At 42.7% G+C, this 22,460-nt stretch overlaps 1 protein-coding gene across 1 annotated transcript in view; it reads right to left on the bottom strand.

The window, feature by feature from the left end:
• Positions 1 to 22,460, bottom strand: part of ITPRIP (inositol 1,4,5-trisphosphate receptor interacting protein) — a 48,355-nt gene that overhangs the window by 13,854 nt on the left and 12,041 nt on the right. The window contains exon 3 of the mRNA XM_073595929.1: positions 13,644 to 13,797. The gene's annotated coding sequence lies outside the window, so the exon portion shown is untranslated. The remainder of the gene's footprint in view (positions 1 to 13,643; positions 13,798 to 22,460) is intronic.

Below are 22,460 nucleotides of genomic sequence, written 5' to 3'. Positions count from 1 at the left end.
CCTTAAGAGTTCCCTTCAGCCCAACCCATGAAAAACAACCCCACACCATAATCCCCCTTCCACCAAATGATTTGGACCAGTGCACAAAGCAAGGTCCATAAAGACACGGATGAATGAGTTTTGGGTGAAGGAACTTGACTGGCCTGCACAGAGTCCTGACCTTAACCCGATAGAACACCTTTAGGATGAATTAGAGTGGAGACTGTGAGCCAGGCCTTCTCATCCAACATCAGTGCCTGACCTCACAAATGCACTTCTGGAAGAATGGTCAAACATTCCCATAGACACACTCCTAAACCTTGTGGACAGCCTTCCCAGAAGAGTTGAAGCTGTTATAGCTGCAAATGGTGAGCCAACCCAATATTGAACCCTATAGACAAAGACTGGGATGACATTAAAGTTCATGTGAGTGTAAAGGCAGGCGTCCTAATACTTCTAGTAATATAGTGTATATCATTTCATATGATCATTCAGATTTTTTTTCTATTTTAAATTAATATTTGAATATTTATATGTATTTATTTATTTAATATTTATGTGTGTAAAACTGTATATATTATATATAATATTTATGTATTTAAATATTTATTTCTGAATATTTTTATGATCGCATTATCAAGTGATGCAGTCATTTGTTTCTATATTCATATGCAGAGGCTTTTATTTTTATTATGTTTTATATTTATTATGCAGTCCTGATGAAGGAGGAGTGTTTTGACCCCCAAAACGCGTTGCCAGTTTTATATTACCAATGAAAAGTGTCTTGAACATTCTCATCTTTTGATTTTTATCTCCTTTCCACATTTCTGTGGTTTGAGTCACTGTGATAGTTAAAGAGGAAGTAAACTCTGATGGCTTTTACTTCCTCTTTATTCCCCTGCAAAGTAAAAGTATAATGGGCTAGTATGTACTAGCCCATTATGTGGCACTTACCTGCAAACAAAGCCCCCGATGTCCGCGATGTCCCCGCTGGTGGAAGTGTCCATCTGTGCCCCTCTTCCGGGAGCCACCAGTCATGGCACATGCTGGGGAGGAAACGCACTAGAAGGTAAATATCTCCTAAACGGCGCACGTTTAGGAGATATTTTCAGCATATATAGGAAAGCCTTATTATAGGCTTACCTATATGTAAAAATGTCTCAGGGGGGTTTACAACCACTTTAACTGCTTTCGGACCTCAATTCAGATTTCACCAATTCCCCTTTAAGTCTTGTTACTTCACCAGCATCAAAGTTGACCTCCTTAAAGTAGAACATCACTCAAATAACACCAACGACAAGTTAAGTACCTATTCTTACAGACACTCCCACGATCCTCACCAGGATGATGGCCCTAGAACCCCCCCCCCTTTCCCTGCCCTCCCGCAGCCTCCTGGGACATGTCACATATTCCAGGAAGCTGAAGGACCATTTACAAGCACGCACATGCATAGCGGGGAGCTGGCTGTGATTTCTCAGGAAGCCACAGCCGGCTCCCATATCCAAGATGGTGGCGCTGTGGACTCGCAGCAGTAAGAAGAACCAGTTGTGGGAAGACAGTACTGGATCCCAGGCACTAACAAGTAGCTGATTTACAAAATTCAACAGCTACAGTATTTGTAGCATTTGACTTTAAAAAAAGAAAAAAACTAACTGAAGTTCCTCTTTAAAGGGGATTTCCACCTCTCATCTGCCATCTGGAGCTTACTCTACTTGTATCAGTAACTTTAAAGTCTAATTCCAAACCAACTTTTTATGTAACAGACAGAACCAAACCAAAAAAATTTTATTTTTAGTGTTAGAAGAGTAGAGGTGGGTCAGGTTTTCCATTTTTCTATTGCTTGCTATATCTGTGTTAGAGAGATTGCACCTCACTTCCTATGTGGCCACCGAGACAGTAAAACATAGGAAATGAGTCATACAACCAGAAATTCTAACATTTTCCTACTTTATTAAAAACTAAAAGAGATTTGGTTGGGCTGGGCTTTAAAACCCAACTCTGGGCTATTTTTAAGGTCCCCAGCTGGCTTAAGTCTTCAACCTGTAGTACTTCTCCTCTGCCACATGGTGCCCTCTGTCTTCCTGAGTTCATTGACACTCAAAGGAAGACTGAGGACATCCTGTGAGTACTGATGAGCTTGGACATGTTCAGATCCTATTAAGAACCCACCTGCTCAAACCCCCTAGGAAACTGTCACTTGTACTGGGCTAACCATCTGCGGCTGGGGCATTGCTTTCCCGGCATCCACACATATACAAGGGTGCATGCATGCAGCTGCGGGGCTGGGAATGCCTTGGCTGCTTATGATTGGCCCAGTACAGTGACATATTCCTTGAGGGCTCGCTTAAGCAGGCCCTCACTGGGATCCAAACACGTCCAAGGTCATCAGTACTCACAGGATGTCCTCAGTCTTCCTTCCAGCGACAATAAACCCCGAAGACTGAGGATATCCTGTGAGTACTGATCAACTTGGACATGTTTGGATCCTAGTAAGAACTCACCTGTGCAAGCCTGCCAGGAAGCTGTCACTTGTACTGGGCCAATCATTTGCTATTGGGGCATTGCTTGCCCTGCATACGCAGATATACAAGGGTGTATACATGCAGCTGCCGGGCAGAGAATGCCCTGGCCGCTTATGATTGACTCAATACAGTGACAGCTTCCTGAAGGGCTCGATCTAGCGAGTTCTTGCTAGTATCCAAACATGTCCAAGCTCATCATTACTCACATGATGTCCTCAGCCTTTCTTCCAGCGTAAATAAACCCAGAAGACTGAGGTCATCCTGTGAGTACTGATGAGCTTTGACATGTTTGGATTCTAGTAAGAACCCCCTGCGCAAGCCCGCCAGGAAGCTGTCACTTGTACTGGGCCAATCATTTGCTACTGGGGCATTGCTTGCCCTGCATACGCACATATACAAGTGTGTATGCATGCAGCTGCCGGGCAGAGAATGCTTTGGCTGCTTATGATTGGCCCAGTACAGTGACATCTTCCTGGAGGGTTTGCTCAAGTAGGTTCTTACTGGGATCCGAACCCAAGCTCATCAGTGCTCACATGATGTTCTCAGTCTTCCTTACAGCGTCAATAACCCCAGAAGACTGAGGACATCCTGTGGCAGAAAAGAAGAACTGCAGGGGACACCTCTAGGTTGAAGACTTTTAAACCAGCTGGACCATAAAAAATAGGCCAGAGTTGGGTTTTAAAGTCCAGCCCAACTAAATCTCTTTTAGTCTCCCTGGCAATGGTGGCTGGTGTTTTTTTGGGGGGGGCACACTAGCCCCTCCCCCCGGACGGCTGGCGGCACGACACTACCCCCCTGTCTGCCGGTCGGTACGGCACTTACCCCATCTAGGTGGCGGGTGACAGGCAGTGGATTGCGGGCAGCGGCTCCGGTGTCCTCAGCATGGCAGGTGGCGGGCTGTGGGCTGCAAGCAGTGGCCCCGCTGTCCTCAGCGTGGTGGGCTGTGAGCAGCGGCTCCTCTATCCTCAGCGTGGTGGGCTGCGAGCAGTGCCTCCGCTGGCCTCAGCGTGGTGGGCTGCGAGCAGTGCCTCCGCTGGCCTCAGCGTGGTGGGCTGCGAGCAGTGGCTCCGGTGTCCTTTCATCCACGACTTCCGCCATGCTTGTCCTCTCTCCTCCTCCTAGGAATTCAATAAGATCGCCTGACATTTTGGCCAATTGGGAAACGGGTCTCAGACTCGCTTCCTGATTGGCAGGGAGGAGATTTAGTGCGAAAATAATGAATATTCATTCGCTATCGTCACACAACTGGGAGTGCTCACAGGCCTAATGAACGGGCTGCTACTGCTCCCTGGCCAGTGGGGAGCTGAGCCCAGAGCTGAACTTCTGGAATTTTGAATAGAATAAATTCAAATTCAATTCAATTCAACCAAATTTGGAGAATCTGAATCGAATTTGAAAACTAAAAAAACTATTTTGAAAACAAATTAAACAAATATAATTAAACAAAATTATTTATATAATGAATCCAAGCGAAACAAATTTTTTTCATTCTGCACATGTCTATTTGGGACTAAAGAACACTCTATCCTTGTGTGTAGGGTGAAGGTGTTCTGTAGTTCACACAGAAAGCTGAGCAGAGATAAAAACACTGCAGAGTGCACAGGGCAGCACTGGATTTCTGGCAGGATTAACAGGTAATTTTTGAAAACTCGTCATAAGTGAGTGCTGCAGAATGCTGATGTTCCTTGCTTTATACTGCGTATGTGTCTTGGAGTGATTTTTAGCATGAATGAAATCACATGACAAGGCACATACACTAGGCGGCTTTTAGCAGCTGTCACCACGCAGTACCTAGGTGTAAACCCAAAGGAAGAAGCACTGATTGTACGATAGGCTTTTCAGAATTTATTGGAGGTTGGAGGAAAGGCTATAGCTAGCTATGGGCAGCACATAGGCTAAGTGCTTAGCACTTCTGCATGGCAGCACTAGGATTGTGGGTTTGAATCCCAACCACAGCACTACCTGCCTGGCGTTTGCATGTTCCCCCTCTGCCTGTGTGGGGTTCTTCCCACACTCCAAAGGCAAGCTGGAGGGTTAAATAGGTTATAAACCTTCATGCAGTATTTATACCTATAGGTAAGCCTAGAATAAGGCTTACCTTTGTGTACTGTAAATATCACCTGAACAGCGCACTCTGAAGGATCGGCCGCCTGTGCTGTTTCTTCAGGAGCGAGTGCCGTGACTGGCGGCTCCAGCGCGCATTTGTGGGAGTGACATCATGCGGCTCGGTCCAGTCACACAGCCGGAGTCCGCAGACCAGGGGAAGATGGATGCGGCCTGCAGCGGGGTCGGCGCGGGCTTTGTTTGCAGTTGAGTGTCACATAATGTGCTAGTATGCTATGCATACTAGCACATTATGCCTTTACTTTGCAGGGAAGGGGGAAACAATTTTTTTTCCGGAAGAGTTTACTTCCTTTTTAATGGTCTCCTGTCTACATTGGCCGCAGTATACGTATGAATGTGAGTTAGGGACCTTAGATTGTCAGCTCCTTGAGGGCAGGGACTGATGTTGAATATATAAAAAAAAAAAGTAAAGCGCTGTATAAATTGATGGAGCTATGTAAGAACCTGTAATTAAACAAAAATTGGCATAGGTGTAGGGTGCCAGACCCTCAGCACAGATTTCATATCTCGAGGACCTCCCAGGGGATGGAGGAATCATTGTTAGGAAGGCTGTTATAGCGCCCCCTGGTTGTTAACCTCTTAATGCCTTCAAGTGACATTAATTTTTCAAAAATAATCCATACACATCTATTCACTATTGACACTAATTTATTTTTCATTAAATTGTTCATTACTGTGTTTTTCTGCCTCCTTCACCCTCCGTGAGCTCCCGTACCTCCCCTTTTCCCCTACTTCTGTTTGTTTGGAATAAGCCGTGCATGTTAGTTGTGGTCATGTACACTGCTCTATGCACACTACAAATCCCATAGTCCATAGTACATCTCAAGAGCAAGCAAGAGAGGGTGGCTACACTCCTACATACAGCAGGATTATGGAGAACAAATGTAGCCACCCTCTAACACAGTGGTTCTCAACCTGGGGGTCAAATTATGATTTGCCAGGGGTCACCAAATCTTGGGCTGTTCCTGAAGCCCGCACTGCTGTTCCAGCCTTTTCGCGGCCACCCAGCAGGGCTGTCCCTGGAGCCTGTGCCTGCCCAGCTGGGCTGTTCCTGGTACCCACTCAGCCGCCCATTCAGTTCACGGCATGACTGGGGGGCAGAGACTAGAGGTCAGCTGACTGGTGAGGAATGTGAAGTGGGAGGGGCTGGAGGAGACCCTATCTCCTGATTTTGGCATAGGTGTCACTGCTACGAGACACCACAAAGTTGGAGACACAGTGAGTAACACTACCTGTGATTATAGTTGCCAATAAAAGTCCTCACTACAGTTCTCAGATCAGTAGATGACCTTGATCAAGGCTGCCCCAGCACTGCCAATCATTCCAACCCCCCGCCAGCACTGCTACTCATCCCATTCCCCCCACCAAGGAGCAAGAGAAGGAATAAAAGTAGAAAATACGTGGAAGGGAGAGGGAAAGAGGGGGAGGAACAAAGAAAAAGGGGGAGAAGGAATAAGAGAACAAGAAAGATGGCTAGAGAGAGGGATGGGGAAAAAAAAAAAAAACTAAATTAGGATAGAGAGAGATAAAAGGGAAAGAAAGGAGAAAAAAGAGAAAAAGTGGCACATCCTAAAATGTACCATAAGGGGTTTTAATACTGTACGAGTGGAAGCGACTCAGGGAGCGCTAAATTTCCGTTGGTTAGGGGCACAAATTACTTGTCTTGCCTTGGGTGCTGAAATCCCACGCTAGGAAAATAATTTTACTGTTAGGGGCCCCCACAACTTGGGAAATTTTATCAAGGGGTCACGACACTAGAAAGGTTGAGAACCACTGCTCTAACAGGAAGTCAGATCACAGCAGTAAAAAGGAAAAAATAATCATTTGGAGATTTTTAGCAGGCTGAGAGCAATAGAAGGGACTTTTTAAAGTTAAGCATACATATTTGAACAGGATTTTTTCTTTTCAGAGATTGTGTCACTAAAAAAATGCTAACGCTTGAATGCAGTTTTGCAACTTTGACATGTGTTAGTAAAACTGTACATGCACTATATTGTCAAGAGTATTGGGACACCTGCCTTTACACTCACATGAACCTTAATGGCATTCCAGGCTTAGTCCTTAGGGTTCAAGATTGAATTGGCCCACCCTTTGCAGCTATAACAGCTTCAACTCTTCTGGGAAGGCTGTCCACAAGGTTTAGGAGTGTGTCTATGGGAATGTTTGACCATTTTTCCAGAAGCGCATTTTTGAGGTCAGGCTTGGCTTGCAGTTTCTGCTCTAATTCATCCCAAAGGTGTTCGATAGAACACCTTTGGGAAGAATTAGAGCTTCTGGAAGAATGGTCAAACATTCCCATAGACACACTCCTAAACCTTGTGGACAACCTTTCTAGAAGAGTTCAAGCTGTTATAGTTACAAAGGGTGGGCCAACTCAATATTGAACCCTATGGACTAAGACTGGGATGCCATTAAAGTTCATGTGCTTGTAAAGGCAGGCGTCCCAATACTACTGACAATATAGTGTATCACCACAATGACTCCGTGTATCCAGGTAAATTATACATTGTCCGGGACAAATTGGGACTTCATTTGGTGGTAAATGGTATCTCTTATTTGTTTTTGAATTATCAAAGGAAAACTGAGCTGAATAGTAAAAAAATAAATAAATAAAAAGTGCACTATTATTTTTAGCCCCACTTTGGCTACAAACAACAAATATGCACATATGTGGTATCACCAAGAACATTTTATTTTGAGATTTTTTTTCAGTTGTGGGTCATGGTAATAGTGATAATTGTGATCATGTGATCAGGAGCTGTTCCTCCTGACTTTATTTTTTTTATAAACCAATCTCAAAGCCTATTCTCACCTAGGCAAGAATTGCATTTCTTTTTTCCACGCCTCCTGCATGTACACAGATGTGCCACAGGGATTTGGGTCCCATCTCCACACGCGCAAAGTTTCCCACACATGGGTAAAGGCAACTGTCAGGGAGGTCCCAACCCTTCTCCTGTCTTTGCATATCTGCAGAAAAGCACCTGCATGTGCATAGATGTACCTAGAGCCCTTTGGCACATCTGTGTATATGCCATAATGGCAGAGCTGGGGGGGGGGGGCAGAACCAGTACAGAGCCGGACTGAATTTCCACTTCAAAGTGCTACTTCACCTTTTTAGAAAAAAATGTAAGGACGAGCTAACACTGTACACCCACCCCGATCCCTGCTGTACTTACCTCCGGGGTGATGAGCTATCAGTGCCCAGGCAACAAGCCCAATGGTCTTGGGATTTGAAATCCCCGCTATTCTCCACCTTCTCTGTGCAAAGTTTCCGGGACGGATTAGAGTGATTTTGATTGGTCAGTGCCTGCACAGTAAATCATTCTGATCCTTTTCGGAAGTCTTGCACATTTTCTCTGTAAAGGTGAACTAACACTTTAGGCATTCTGATTAAAGATGCCAAATGGCAAACAGGTCTTTACCCATCCTAATGCCCCGTACACGCGGTCGGATTTTCCGATGGAAAATGTCCAATCGGAGCGTGTTGTCGGAAAAACCGACCGTGTGTAGGCTCCATCGGACATTTTCCATCGGATTTTCCGACACACAAAGTTTGAGAGCAGGATATAAAATTTTCTGACAACAAAATCTGTTGTCGGAAATTCCGATCGTGTGTACACAAATCCGACGGACAAAGTGCCACGCATGCTCAGAATAAATAAAGAGATGAAAGCTATTGGCCACTGCCCCATTTATAGTCCCGACGTACTTGTTTTACGTCACCGCGTTCAGAATGATGGGATTTTCCAACAACTTTGTGTGACCGTGTGTATGCAAGATAAGTTTGAGCCAACATCCGTCAGAAAAAAATCCTAGGATTTTGTTGTCGGAATGTTCGAACAAAGTCCGACCGTGTGTGTACGGGGCATTATACTTTTTGAGTATCTACAGTTCTTCTACTCCTTTCCTGCAAATCATTTCTCAGCAGGAATATGATCATCAATTATCAGTTATTCCTTCTTACACATGAATCCTTTTTTTTATCAAAAGTGTAAAATGGATGATTTTACTTTAGTTTTTCAGCTGTAAAAACGCTCAAACGTGGCTAATCAGCATTTATCAGTGTATTTGAGCTATAAGCTTTTGTGGGAGTATAGTTCTGCTAAAAAAAAAAAAAAAAAAAAAAAAAAAAAACGCTGCAAAACTCATTCTATGGGGACAGCTAACCCCTTTTTTTTTTTTTTTTTTTAAATAACTTTCAGTGTGCATGAGGCAAGGGAACCTGTTCACAAGAGAAGATCAGAGGATGTGTAGCAGATTACCAATAAGATATTGTAGCTTCCGCTACGTCCGTCATAATGTTACAATGTCTGTGTAATAATGTTAATGTTACAACATGACACCGAGTTTCCTCCGAGTTTGGCCATAGCAGTGACCGGAGATCATAACCAAATCTGCCTTTTTTGGGTCAGAAATGTAAACAAAATGACTAAATTCTTAATATCAAATCATAGATTTTTGTTATATTTTTTTTTTTATTTCAATTATTTTTTGTTTTTAAATATTTTATTTTGAATAAAGCTGAACTCCAGGCACCAACAATTTAATTTAAATGTATTTAAATATACTCACTAGCCACAAAGGTTATGCAGCGCGTTCCTGTGCGCTTCATGGTGTGAGCTGGCCCTAAAGAGGAGGGGCCCTAAAGAGGTAAGGGCCAGAGTAAGGGGCCTAAAGAGGAACTTTAGGCCCCTTACTGCTGGCCCTTACTGCGGGACATGCACGTGCGACAAAGATGGAAAAAAAAACCAGGGGACTCATTTTTTCCCCACTCTTTAGTCTAATGCCGCGTACACACGGGCAGGCTTTTCGACCAGACTGGTCCGACGGACTTTCGACGGACTTTTGACGGACTTCCGACGGACTTTTGGATGAACGGATTTGCCTACACACAATCACACCAAAGTCCGACAGATTCGTACGTGATGACGTACACCGGACTAGAATAAGGAAGTTGATAGCCAGTAGCCAATAGCTGCCCTAGCGTCGTTTTTTGTCCGTCGGACTAGCATACAGACGAGCGGATTTTTCGACCGGACTAGAGTCTGTTGGACAAATTTGAAACATGTTCCAAATCTAAAGCCTGTCAGATTTTCGACCGAAAAAGTCCGCTGCAGGTCTGATGGAGCCCACACATGGTCGGATTGTCCGCCGGATTCGGTCCGTCGGACCAGTCCGGTCGAAAAATCCGCCCGTGTGTACACGGCATCAGTTGCGTCCAGAATGACTTTGCACCCATTCCATGAGTGTGCAGAAGTGCCAAAGCGTTCTGCCCATCCTTCAGTACCCAGCAATGGCCTGTGGCAGATTTGTGCATGCGCAGGCAAGATTAGGAAGGTACAGGACTTTGTGTAAGATCTGTGCATATGTCAAAGAATGAGCATGTGCGCAAAACGACCAAAGTGCTACACCTTCCTTATCACGCCATGTTCGAGTACGTGTTCAGGCGCACTCACGCATGCGCAGATGTGCCTAAGGTCTCTGCTGGGTACTGAAGGCCAGGCAGAGCCATTCAGCACATCTGTGCATGCATAGATTGGGCGCAAATTCTCACCACAAGGACACCACAAAGACAAATTTTTTTTATATGCTATTTTGGGAGAAGTACAGTGCCTTGAAACATTATTCATACCCATTTGAATTTTCCACATTTTGTCATGTTACAACCAAAAATGTAAATGTATTTTATTGGGATTTTATGTGTTAGGCCAACACAAAGTGGCACATAATTGTGAAGTGAAAGGAAAATGATAAATGGTTTTCCACATTTTTTAGAAATAAATATGTGAAAAGTGTAACGTGCATTTGTATTCAGCCCCCTTTACTCTGATACCCTTAACTAAAATCTAGTGGAACCAATTGCCTTCAGAAGTCACTTAATTAGTAAATAGAGTCCACCTGTGTGTAATTTAATCTCAGTAAAAACACAACTGTTCTGTGAAGCCCTCAGAGGTTTATTAGAGAACCTTAGTGAGCAAACAGCATCATGAAGGCCAAGGAACACACCAGAGAGGTCAGGGATAAACTTGTGGAGAAGTTTAAAGCAGGGTTGAGCTATAGAAAATATCACAAGCTTTGAACATCTCACAGATCGCTGTTCAATCCATCATCCGAAAATGGAAAGAGTACGGCACAACTGCAAACCTACCAAGACACGGCCGTCCACCTAAACTGAAAGGCCGGACAAGGAGAGCATTAATCAGAGAAGCAGCCAAGAGGTCCATGGTAACTCTGGAGGAGCTGCAGAGATCCACAGCTCAGGTGGGAGAATCTGTCCACAGGACAACTATTAGTCCTGCCCTCCACAAATCTGGTCTTTATGGAAGAGTGGCAAGAAGAAAGCCATTGTAGAAAGAAAGCCATAAGAAGTTCCGTTTGCAGTTTGCAAGAAGCCATGTGGGGGACACAGCAAACATGTGGAAGAAGGTGCTCTGGTCAGATGAGACCAAAATTGGACTTTTTGGCCTAAAAGCAAAACGCTATGTGTGGCAGAGAACTAACACTGCACATCACCCTGAACACACCATCCACACTGTGAAACATGGTGGTGGCAGCATCATGTTGTGGGGATGCTTTTCTTCAGCAGGGACAGGGAAGCTGGTCAGAGTTGATGGGAAGATGGATGGAGCCAAATACAGGGCAATCTTAGAAGAAAATCTGTTAGAGTCTGCGAAAGACTTGAGACTGGGGTGGAGGTTCACCTTCCAGCAGGACAACGACCCTAAACATACAGCCAGAGCTACAATGGAAAGGTTATTATCAAAGCATATTCACGTGTTAGAATGGCCCAGTCAAAGTCCAGACCTAAATCCAATTGAGAATCTGTGGCAAGACTTGAAAATTGCTGTTCACAGATGCTCTCCATCCAATCTGACAGATTTTGAGCTATTTTGCAAAGAAGAATGGGCAAAAATGTCACTCTCTAGATGTGCAAAGCTGGTAGAGACATCCCCAAAAAAGACTTGCAGCTGTAATTGCAGTGAAAGGAGGTTCTACAAAGTATAGACTCAGGGGGGCTGAATACAAATGTACACCACACTTTTCACATATTTATTTGTAAAAAATGTGGAAAACCATTTATCATTTTCCTTCCATTTCACAATTATGTGCCACTTTGTGTTGGTCTATCACATAAAATCCCAATAAAATACATTTACATTTTTGGTTGTAACATGACAAAATGTGGAAAATTCCAAGGTCAAATCGCATGACAATCGCACTGTTTAAATCGGTGCAACGCCAACTATGCGGTGTCACATCGGTTTAAAAAAGTAGTTCCTGCAATACTTTTGGCAATTTTGGGTGCAACTTGAATAGACATCTGTGCATGAGGCCATACAGATGTCTTCCAAGTCCCCCCTCAAAGTAGCACTGACACAGAGCTTTGAGATTTTGCAATTTCAGATGAAGTTGCACCATTTCAAAGCCGCAGTCAATGTGAAGGAGAGCTGAATCAACTCTCAATGCAACAAGTGTCCCTATTGGAAGATTTCTTCTCTATCCCTGTTCTGGTGACAATTCTTATTTTTGGTTCCTTCCTCACTTTCAGTCCTGGTGATGGTGGTCACCAAGATACACAGGGAGGGTGTATGTCCCTAATGAAGACACACACAAAAAAAAAAACTAGACAGGGGTACTAACCCCTTACCACTGTATCCAAAATCAAAACCAAAATAACTAAACAATAAATAAATAAAAAAATATAATTATAAATACAATTATTCATAAAATTATAATAATAAATACAATTATAAATTCAAATATAATAATAAATAAAACATTTTGGCATTATATACACTTCAAATGTTGTGTTAAATCTTTTTAAATCTGGATCTTTCATTTAGGCTAGGTTCACATTTGTTTGCTGCAGGAATGCAGGCAAAGTCGCACAAAAACGCACAACCCTTTTGCAGGTGCACTGTGGTGTCATTAATTCTTAGTTGCACCCCAACACATCTTGCTAATCTGCTCATGTGCCAGAATGATTGGTAACAAAGTACCATGCGTTTTGGTGCAGCATGATTAAAAAAAAAAAAAAAAAAAAAAAGGCACTCACACTTACACGCAATTTTTCAATTTTTGCGTGTAAGGCAGCCCATTGAAATGAATGGGCAGCCCTAAAATATGCACGGTTACGCCTGCATAGGTATGAACAAAGTCTCATTTGGTTTGCAGTTGAAGGGTGTTAAAACCAAGGGGTTGAGCCGTGTTTCTACTTTACCCTCCTTACACTGGAAATGCCGCTGAACAAGGGGTTTACACAAACCATGGCCATGGTACTTTACTTAGCAGCCACAGCAAAAATGACTCCCCCTAGTGGCGTTCGGTGGCTATCACTGCCGCTGACTGGAGCCTTTTCAAAGCAACTGTGTGCGCTGTACGTGATTGCGGTGTGCTGGTGCTGAATTTACGGCGGTGAGGAAGTGACATATCACCCCCTCACCACCTGACAAACACTTCTGAAAAGTGATCCACTGTAGAAAAAATTTTCAGAGGTGCATCAATAACAGCTGCTGCATTAAACACCTGGTGATCCTGCCTTGAAAGTCCTTTTCCAGGCACTTCCTGTTGGAACTGTTCCCTGGTGGGGGCTACAAGTGGCCATGCTAGCACACATTGAGCAGGTACGGTCACTACCAAAGCATTGATGTGCAATCCACACTGGAGCGAGTGCATAGATATAGGAAGTGGCTGAAAGAGGATGCAGAAGATCAGCAGCACAAATGAATAAAGGAAAATCTGGCATTCACTGAAGGTGAATGTTCCTGGTACATATGTTTAAATAACAGTGATGGATTCACCACCACCAGTGAATGTTTAGGAAAAGTTGCATTCACGGCTTTATAAATATGCCCCTATATGCCATTACATTCGATCTAAGAATAAAAGCACGCTGGGCCTTGTATGGGTCCTCTCTGACATACTGGGATCTGGCCTCACATGTGACAGATGCAATTTTTAAAGAGACAGAATTTAGTTTAAAGACAGTAGAAGGTCAGTGATGGAGGGTTCCCTTACCTGGGGACGGTGTCCCTCTGTTCCCAGTCTCAGTCCATATCCCAGATGTTGGGTGGGAACGGTGACAGGGTGCTGGGACCTGCACAGACTGGGTTCCCCTCTCCGCCCGCTCTTTCTCTTTCTCTGACTCTTTGCAGTTTCCTGGATGTCATCACTGATGAAAAAAAAAAAAAAAGTAGCTGAGAAATCTGCCTGGTCCTTCTTAAGGTGGACCGGAGGAGATAGCAATGTCATAGTTCCAATACTTTACCATATCGCCTGAACAAAGTTTTAAAACTTTGTTAAACTGTACATATCTTTGCAAGTACTTCTTGTATGCAAATGAATGATTTTCTTATAGGATAAATTTGGAACTTTATTTAGGGGTAAATAGTAATGGATATCTCTTGATTTTTTTCATTATCAAAGGAAAGCTGACCCGAAATAGTAAAACAAATATATATTTTTTAAAATTTAGCTGTATGTTTTCTTGCCAATAACATGACCCAACACCAAAAAGACCACAATAAATTCTCCTACTCCTGAGATTCGTGGTGATACCACAGATGTGTATAATATATGTTGTTTGTACCCATAGTAGGACCAAGAAACTCTACCACTAAGGGATCTAGTTAAAATAAATATGCATAGTAATTCACTCAGTGAATGTGCAAGTACATTCATTTTGTTTGAAAGCTACAAAAACAAAACAAAACAAAAAAAAAACAATGTTATTTGGACATTTCCTGTGCTGGACAAATTGCTCTTCATTGACTTAAAAATAAAAAAATATCATATTTGGCCACTAGACAGCGCTAAGTATCATAAGAAATGCACATCATCATTTTTGCCATCTAGTGGCCAAATGAAGTATTTTCTGTTTTAAATCAGTGAAAAACATTTGTACAGCACAGAAAATGGCCTAATAACAATTGTTTCGTTTGTTTTTATTTTTATCTCATCCCATTCGCACACAGATATGTACACGTGCTTTAAGTGAATTGCTATGCAATTTTTTAAAAATACTATTTTAACCCTACCTAAAACATGATGGGCTCCATTCACAGAACTGGATTGCGGTATTTTAGTAGCGTTTTTTAGTGAATACTAAAAAAACTTTTTGAAAAATGCTATGTGGTATCTTACTGCCTACTCGGATGCGGTAAGATACGGCTTTGTGAATGGAGCCCACTGACTCTGACCTCAACCTTGACCTTTGACTCTGACATTTGACCCCAACCTTGACCTTTGACTCTGACATTTGACCCCAACCTTGACCTTTGACTCTGACACTAACCTAAACCAAGCCTTGATCTAGCTATTTTCTATTTTCTTTTATTATTATCTTTTTTTTTATTCATTAATATTTTTTTTAATATTATTATTTTCCCCTCTGGCATGATACAATGTATCTTTTTCTGAGATTAGATTGTAAGCTCTTCTTAATCCTCTTGTATTTTATTGTATTGTAACTGTATTGTCTCCTTTTATATTGTAAAGCCCTGCGTAAACTGTTGGCGCTATATAAATCCTGTATGATAATAATAATAATCTTTTTCTCCATTCTGAGGAAAAAGAGAGTACTGTTCTGGGACTGCGCTTCCTTTACAAATGCAGATGTGCGTATATGTGGCACCTTGGAGGTTTTACAGAAATAAATAAAATTGATCATTTTAAGCACCCCTGTCAGTGATAAATGGTCTGTCCCATCCCTGTAACTGCAAGAGAGCTTTTCTGTTGAAAAACAACAGACTTACAGGCTGGATCACCAGATGAGAATAGAAGAAATAAAGCCTTAAAAAGAAAACGAATGCAGCCATCACATCTAAGAATTGGTAAGCTGCAATATAAAAAATGTTGGCTTTTTGTTTTAATACCGCTTTAAGGTTTATGGCTATGACCAGCAGCTTCTGTGGAACAGCTCATTAGGATCTCATAGTTATAATTGAAGTCCGGCAGATAGGCGTCCTCGGGGGTAACTCGGCAGCTGGCAGTAATCTGGTGCCACCTTAACTGGCAGCACTCATAGCAACATCTGTACTTGCCTCCAGAAACAAGCAGAGCCTGTGCCCAGACAATCCTCCCTCTGTGCTCCGCTTCAGCTGCACCCAACCATGGGAACCTCCTGGATTCAGAGTCTGAAGAGTTAAAGCTTTATTAAACCCAAAAGCAAACATTGATTATATTGCAGCTTACCAACTCTTAGATGTGATGGCTGCATTCCTTTTCTTTTTGAGGCTTTCTTTCTTCTATTTTCATCTGGTGATCCAGCCAGTAGGTCTGTTGTTTTTTAAAAGAACAAGCTCTCCAGCAGAATATATCAGTTAGAGACATGAGACAAACCATTTATCACTGACAGGGGTGCTTACAATGATCAGCTTTTATTTATTTAAAACCTTTATGCCAAAAGGAAAAACTGTTTGCTGCAACTGATTAAAAAGTGTGAGCTGGAGTTTGGCTTCAGTTTGTTAGTGTATTTAAATCTGCTAGTATATCTAACACTCCTCTCCTCCCAGACTGCCAATGCCGCTGCCATGTTCTCCTTCATCCAGAGTGGGGGTGCTCTAATACAGGAGGTGTTTTACTGGTGACCAGATCACCAGGTGAAAACAGAGGGTAAAAGCCTAAAAAAAAAAAAAAAATAAGCCACCACATCTAATGACTGGTAAGCTGCAATGTATTACATTTTTTGGTTTTGGGTTTAAGGCTCAGTTCACACTTGTGAGATGCGGGAACCCTGCAAATCCACTGGGGGTTCTCACATCGCACCCGACTTGCAGGGCAGTTCACACTGCCATATGCAAACTGCTGGGAGTGTCAATACAATGTTAATGACACCTCCATTTAGCATATGGCACTGCGAACTGACAGTTCGGATATGAATCAGATCCGATTCTGGTGCGGACCAAAAAAAGGGTCCTGTGCGAGTTTGGTCCGAATGTGATGCAACATTATATTTATATGGCTGAAATCACATCGTACGGACATTGCATGTGATTTGCACGTGATCTCGCAGAGCGCACTGGTGTGAACCGGAACTAATACTGCTTTAAAGATGAACTCCACTACATACATGGGAGATGTTTTATTTATGTATTATTATTATAAGTAGTAGTAGCAATATTATTTCTATTATTATTATTTCTAATATTATTATTAGTAGTAGAATATTATTTCTAATATTATTTCTATTATTATTATTATTATTATTAGAAGTAGTAGTAGTAATCTAATCTCTCATAATTTCTAATATTATTTTTAATAGTAGTAGTAGTAGCAGCAGCAGTAGTATTAACATTATTTCTAATATTATTATTATTATGAATATTATTAGTAGTAGCAGTAGTAGTAGTAGTAATATTATTTCTAATATTATTTCTACTAATATTATTATTAGAAATAGTAGTAGTAATAGAATTTCTATTATTATTATTATTAATAGAAGTAGTAGTAGTATTACCATTATTTCTATTAGTAGTAGTAGTAGTAGTAATATTATTTCTGTTATTATTATTATTATTAGTAGTAGTAGTAGCAGTAGTATTAAAGTGGTTGTAAACCCTCCTGAATGACTTTTAACTATAGGTAAGCCTAGAATAAGGCTTACCTATAGGTATTGAAAATATTTCCTAAGCGTGCGCCGTAATGGGCGCATGCGCTGTGAAGAAACGGACCTCCGTGCCGTTTCTTCCCCCAGCATGTGCTGTTACTGATGGCTCCTGCGTGAAAGTGACCTCACGCGGCTCCGGCCAGTCACAGAGCCGGAGTCCGCGGCCCCCGGAAGGAAGAGGGGCAAAGATGGACGCAGACTGCACAGGGGACAACGTGGGATTCGTTTGCAGGTAAGTGTAACATAATGGGCTAGTATGCGATGCATACTAGCCCATTATGCTTTTAATTTGCAGGCTTTGCAGGGAGCAAAAGAGGAAGTAAAACCCATCAGAGTTTACTTCCTCTTTAATATTATTAGTAATAATAAAAAAATATAATAATATTATTATTATTTGATTACATTCTTTCCCACTTGCTTGATACAATGTATCTTTTTCTCTACAACATTGTATTCTGAAGCAAGACTACAGGGGCGGGTTTTACTGAGTGATCACTGTGATAGCCAATCATAGAAGGAGTCTTCCCTTCACTCTGAGCTGCTGCTGTCAGGTCAGCGCCGGATGCCAACTCACCGGGGGTCCTGTGGCTGGCCGTGCCACACAATAAAAGAATGTTGCAATAAAAGCGAGTCGGCACCCGGTGTGGACAGCACCCCCTGCAGCCCCCTTAGTACACCACTGGTGCTTTATGTATTTCTGCCTGAGGGTTGTATTTAAAGTGGTATTAAACCCAAAGCAGCTTACCAATCCTTAGATGTGGTGTCTGCATTTTGTTTTTCTTTGGCTTTTCCCCCTCTGTTTTCATAACTCTGGATGAAGTAGCATGGGGGGCACAGAAGAAAGTAGCAATATCAGTCTGGGGGTGCCGGGGAAGTAGTGTTAAATGTATTAGCGGATTTAAATACACTAATTAAAGCCAAACTCTAGATCACACTTTATGATCAGTTACTGCAAAGTGTTTTTTGTTTCCTTTTGGGATAAACGTTTTACATAAATAAATAGAAGTTGTTAATTTTAAGCACCCCTGTCAGTGTTAAATGGTTTGTCTCATGTCAGTAACATTCTGCTGGAGAGCTTGTGCTTTTGAAAAACAACAGACTTACTGGCTGGATCACCAGATGAAATAAAGCCTAAAAAAGAAAACTAAGGCGGCCATCACACCTAAGAATTTGTAAGCTGCAATATAGTAAATGTTTGCTTTTGGGTGTAATACCACTTTAAATGAAAGTTTTTGTGCTTGGAGTTCAGCTTTAAATAATGTATTTATGTTATGTATGGGACCTTAAACTGAGATGAAAGTCCTACGGATGGACTTGTATGTCTGCCAGTTACTATGTTCCAGAATTGGAGCTTATCTAGAAATGATCAGCTTACAAAGGAAAGTCCTGTGTACTGTAATAGACGATATTTTATACATGCAGGAAGCAAGATAAATAAGTGTGTATAAATATATCCTTCAGTGGGATAGTAAATAGAGATGAAGTCTGGATCTGAGTATCTCCGGGTTCTTGTGTCCTTCCTGAGACTCTGCTGTACAATATACACAGCACTGCTCTGGAATGTCCTCCTATCACACAGATATCTATGGAATGCAATGCACAGACAAGTCAATGGAGAGCCCAGTCACATGAACATATATAGAAGTGTATAGTGTATGTGTGATCTTCTGTGTACTGCTCCCGGGTCAGATCCCTGCAGGGAAGATTATAAAGGAAAACTAGACTTTCAGTATTTACACATTAATGCCGCGTACACACGAGCGGACTTTCCATCAGAGTAAACTCTGACAGTCTTTCCGACAGAGTTCCGATGAAACGGACTTGCCTACACACAATCACACCAAAGTCCGATCGTTTAGAACGTGATGACGTACGACGGGACTAGAAAAAGGAAGTTCAATAGCCAGTAGCCAATAGCTGCCCTTGCGTTGTTTTTGGTCCGTCGGACTAGCATACAAACGGTTTTCTTGATAGGAATTGAGTCCGTCGGAAAGGTTTGAAACATGTTCTATTTCCAAGGTCCATCAGAATTTTCTAAAGAAAAGGTCCGATGAAGCCCACACACGATCGGAATATCCGATGGAATGATTACGTCGGACCTTTTCTGCCGGAAAGTCCTGTCGTGTGTACGCGGCATTAGAGTTTTTATTTTAAAGTGCATGTATAGTCATCCCAATATTGTGGAGAAGTGTGGAAGGATTGCAGACATGGTAAAGGAGATGGTCAGAGACTGCAGACATACTACAGGAGATGATCAGAGACTGCAGACATACTACAGGAGATGGTCGGAGACTGCAGACATACTACAGGAGATGATCAGAGACTGCAGACATACTACATGAGATGGTCAGAGACTGCAGACATACTACAGGAGATGATCAGAGATTGCAGACATACTAGAGGAGATGGTCAGAGACTGCAGACATGGTACAGGAGATGGTCAGAGACTGCAGACATACTACAGGAAATGATCAGAGACTGCAGACATACTACAGGAGATGGTCAGAGACTGAAGACATACTAGAGGAGATGGTCAGAGACTGAAGACATACTAGAGGAGATGGTCAGAGACTGCAGACATACTACAGGAGATGGTCAAAGACTGCAGACATAATACAGGAGATGATCAGAGACTGCAGACATACTACAGGAGATGGTCAGAGACTGAAGACATACTAGAGGAGATGGTCAGAGACTGCAGACATACTACAGGAGATGGTCAGAGACTGCAGACATACTACAGGAAATGATCAGAGACTGCAGACATACTACAGGAGATGGTCAGAGACTGAAGACATACTAGAGGAGATGGTCAGAGACTGAAGACATACTAGAGGAGATGGTCAGAGACTGCAGACATACTACAGGAGATGGTCAAAGACTGCAGACATAATACAGGAGATGATCAGAGACTGCAGACATACTACAGGAGATGGTCAGAGACTGCAGACATACTACAGGAGATGGTCAGAGACTACAGACATACTACAGGAGATGGTCAGAGACTGCAGACATACTACAGGAGATGGTCAGAGACTGCAGACATACTACAAGAGATGGTCAGAGACTGCAGACATACTACAGGAGATGGTCGGAGACATGCTATTGATATGGCTAAAGACTTGGGATATGTTACATGAGACTGCTAGAGATCACTATCATTACATCCCTTTCATAAGTCAATGATCACACTACTGGCAAAAATACAAAATATGATCCAGAGGACAGTATATATCCCTCTGGCAACAGGTTGGGCACCTAATTCGAGGCTTTGTGAGTAGGAAGGGGAGGCCGGACTTGACTGTTTTACAGGACAGGTCAAAAATGTTTATATAATTTACGCTGGATCTACTGATCTCTTGAAGACATTGGGGTTGATTTACTAAAGGCAAATAGACTGTGCACTTTGCAGGTGCTCCAGAGCTTAATAAAAGTGGTAAAGTTCTGCTGACCTTCATCATCCATTCATATGCAAGCAAAAATTATGTTTTTTTTTCCCTTGCATGCGATAAGGTATTCTTTGTCAATGAAACGTTACCTCATTTACCTTTCAGGAGAGGTTGAACAACGTCCCGTGTACATGAAGCCTAAGCTCTGAAGCAACTGCTCTCGCAAAGTGCACAGTCTATTTGCCTTTAGTAAATCAGATCCTTATTTTTTCTCTTGAGAAATAAATGTCAGTCCCCAAATAGAATCCTGGAGTCCTGGCGGTCGGTGATTTCTGGGCACACCTCTAGCACTGGTGGAGTCGGTGACCTCTTGTTCTCACAGTGTGCCCTGGCTCTGCCGGTACCTCCCTCACTTCCTGCTTGTCACTTTGCCTTCCTGTCCTTAGAGCCTCCTGCCTACAGAACACACTAAATATTTGCTCTTTCCCCTTTTGCTATTTCTGTCTGCGCTCTGCAGATGAAAACAGTTGCAAATGCTCTAGTAAAAAGGGACAGTGAAGTCACAATGACCCAAACTACGTCCTGCTGCACTAAGTCACAAGGTTCTTTCTGTCCCTTTCCCCTTCACTTTTTTCCTTCTTTAGGGACAAAATAGATATTAATGTATCTGTATATATAGAATTTAACATATAATATTTTATTTGACCATCCAAAGAATTTATTTTGCTCTTAAAGTGTTTGTCCAGCCAAGTCTTCTTTTGGTTTTGGATCAGATGGGGGAGGTTAAGAACCCCCAACAGGTTTTACTGCTATCTGGGGCTCGATTAGCTACTGTTATGATGACAACTGCTTGGATCTTGAGGAAGGGGGTACACCCCGAAAGCTTGTACTGCAAATTTGGATGCAAATAAATAAAAAAGTATCATGGACATGTAGCACCTTCCTAGTTAATGCAGGCCAGGGCCGCGACAAGGGGTGATCAGGAGGGGCATTTGCCCCAGGCACTGTGGTATCATGTGAGGTGGGGGGCAGCACAAGGAGATTGAGGGGGAGGGGATTTGTGTTGGAAGGGGGAATTTGGGGGGGTGGCAGGGTAAGTTTTGTTCTGGGAGGGGAAATTGGGAGGAGGGGGCGTGCTAAGAGTGGTTTGTGTTGGGAAGGATGATCAGGGGGAGGGGGGGGGACGATTTGTGCTGGGAGGAGGGGGTTTAAAGTGAGGGAGAAGATGTGTACTAGGAGGGGACATTTTAGAGGTAGAGAATTTGTGCTAATATGTGTTGTATTTTATTTCTAGGGGTATTTGATCTGGGAGGATTTTGGGGATGCAGGGTCAAAAATTTGTGCTGAGAGGGGGGATTTCAGCAGCAGGTGGATTTGTACTAGGAGGAGGGAGAATTTATGCTTGTAGATTAGTGCTCAGTGTTTTTGTGGGGGGAATTTTGGTGACCCGCAATGCTTATACATCTAGGGGGGGGCACACTTTGGCATGTTTGCCCTGGGCTCTAGATGACCTTGTCCTGGCAATAGTGCAGGCTGTTAGGTAAATTTAGTTTAGCTCCTCTCTAATCAGTGGAGCAGGGGGTGATTGTTCTGGCCTGCTCAGTATCTTACAGGCTTCTGCTCTGATTACTTCCCCCTGTATTTTAGAGGATTCTAGAATCATAGGGGGATGAAGAACAGAGTAGGCAGCCTGAATATTTATAGGGAATCCAGCCAATCCCTGGGAAGGTGTGCCCAGAAGGTGGCTGAGGTCTGAGGCAGGGAGGGGAGTTCCTGGGCCCAGTCCTGCTGGAGGAGACACCTGTGCAGGGGCTCTGCCCCTGGGGCATGATTATTGGA

This window comes from Aquarana catesbeiana, linkage group LG08 (genome assembly GCF_042186555.1).
Source record: "Aquarana catesbeiana isolate 2022-GZ linkage group LG08, ASM4218655v1, whole genome shotgun sequence".
Lineage (NCBI taxonomy): Eukaryota > Metazoa > Chordata > Amphibia > Anura > Ranidae > Aquarana > Aquarana catesbeiana.
This window is presented reverse-complemented; position numbering and strand designations above follow the sequence as displayed.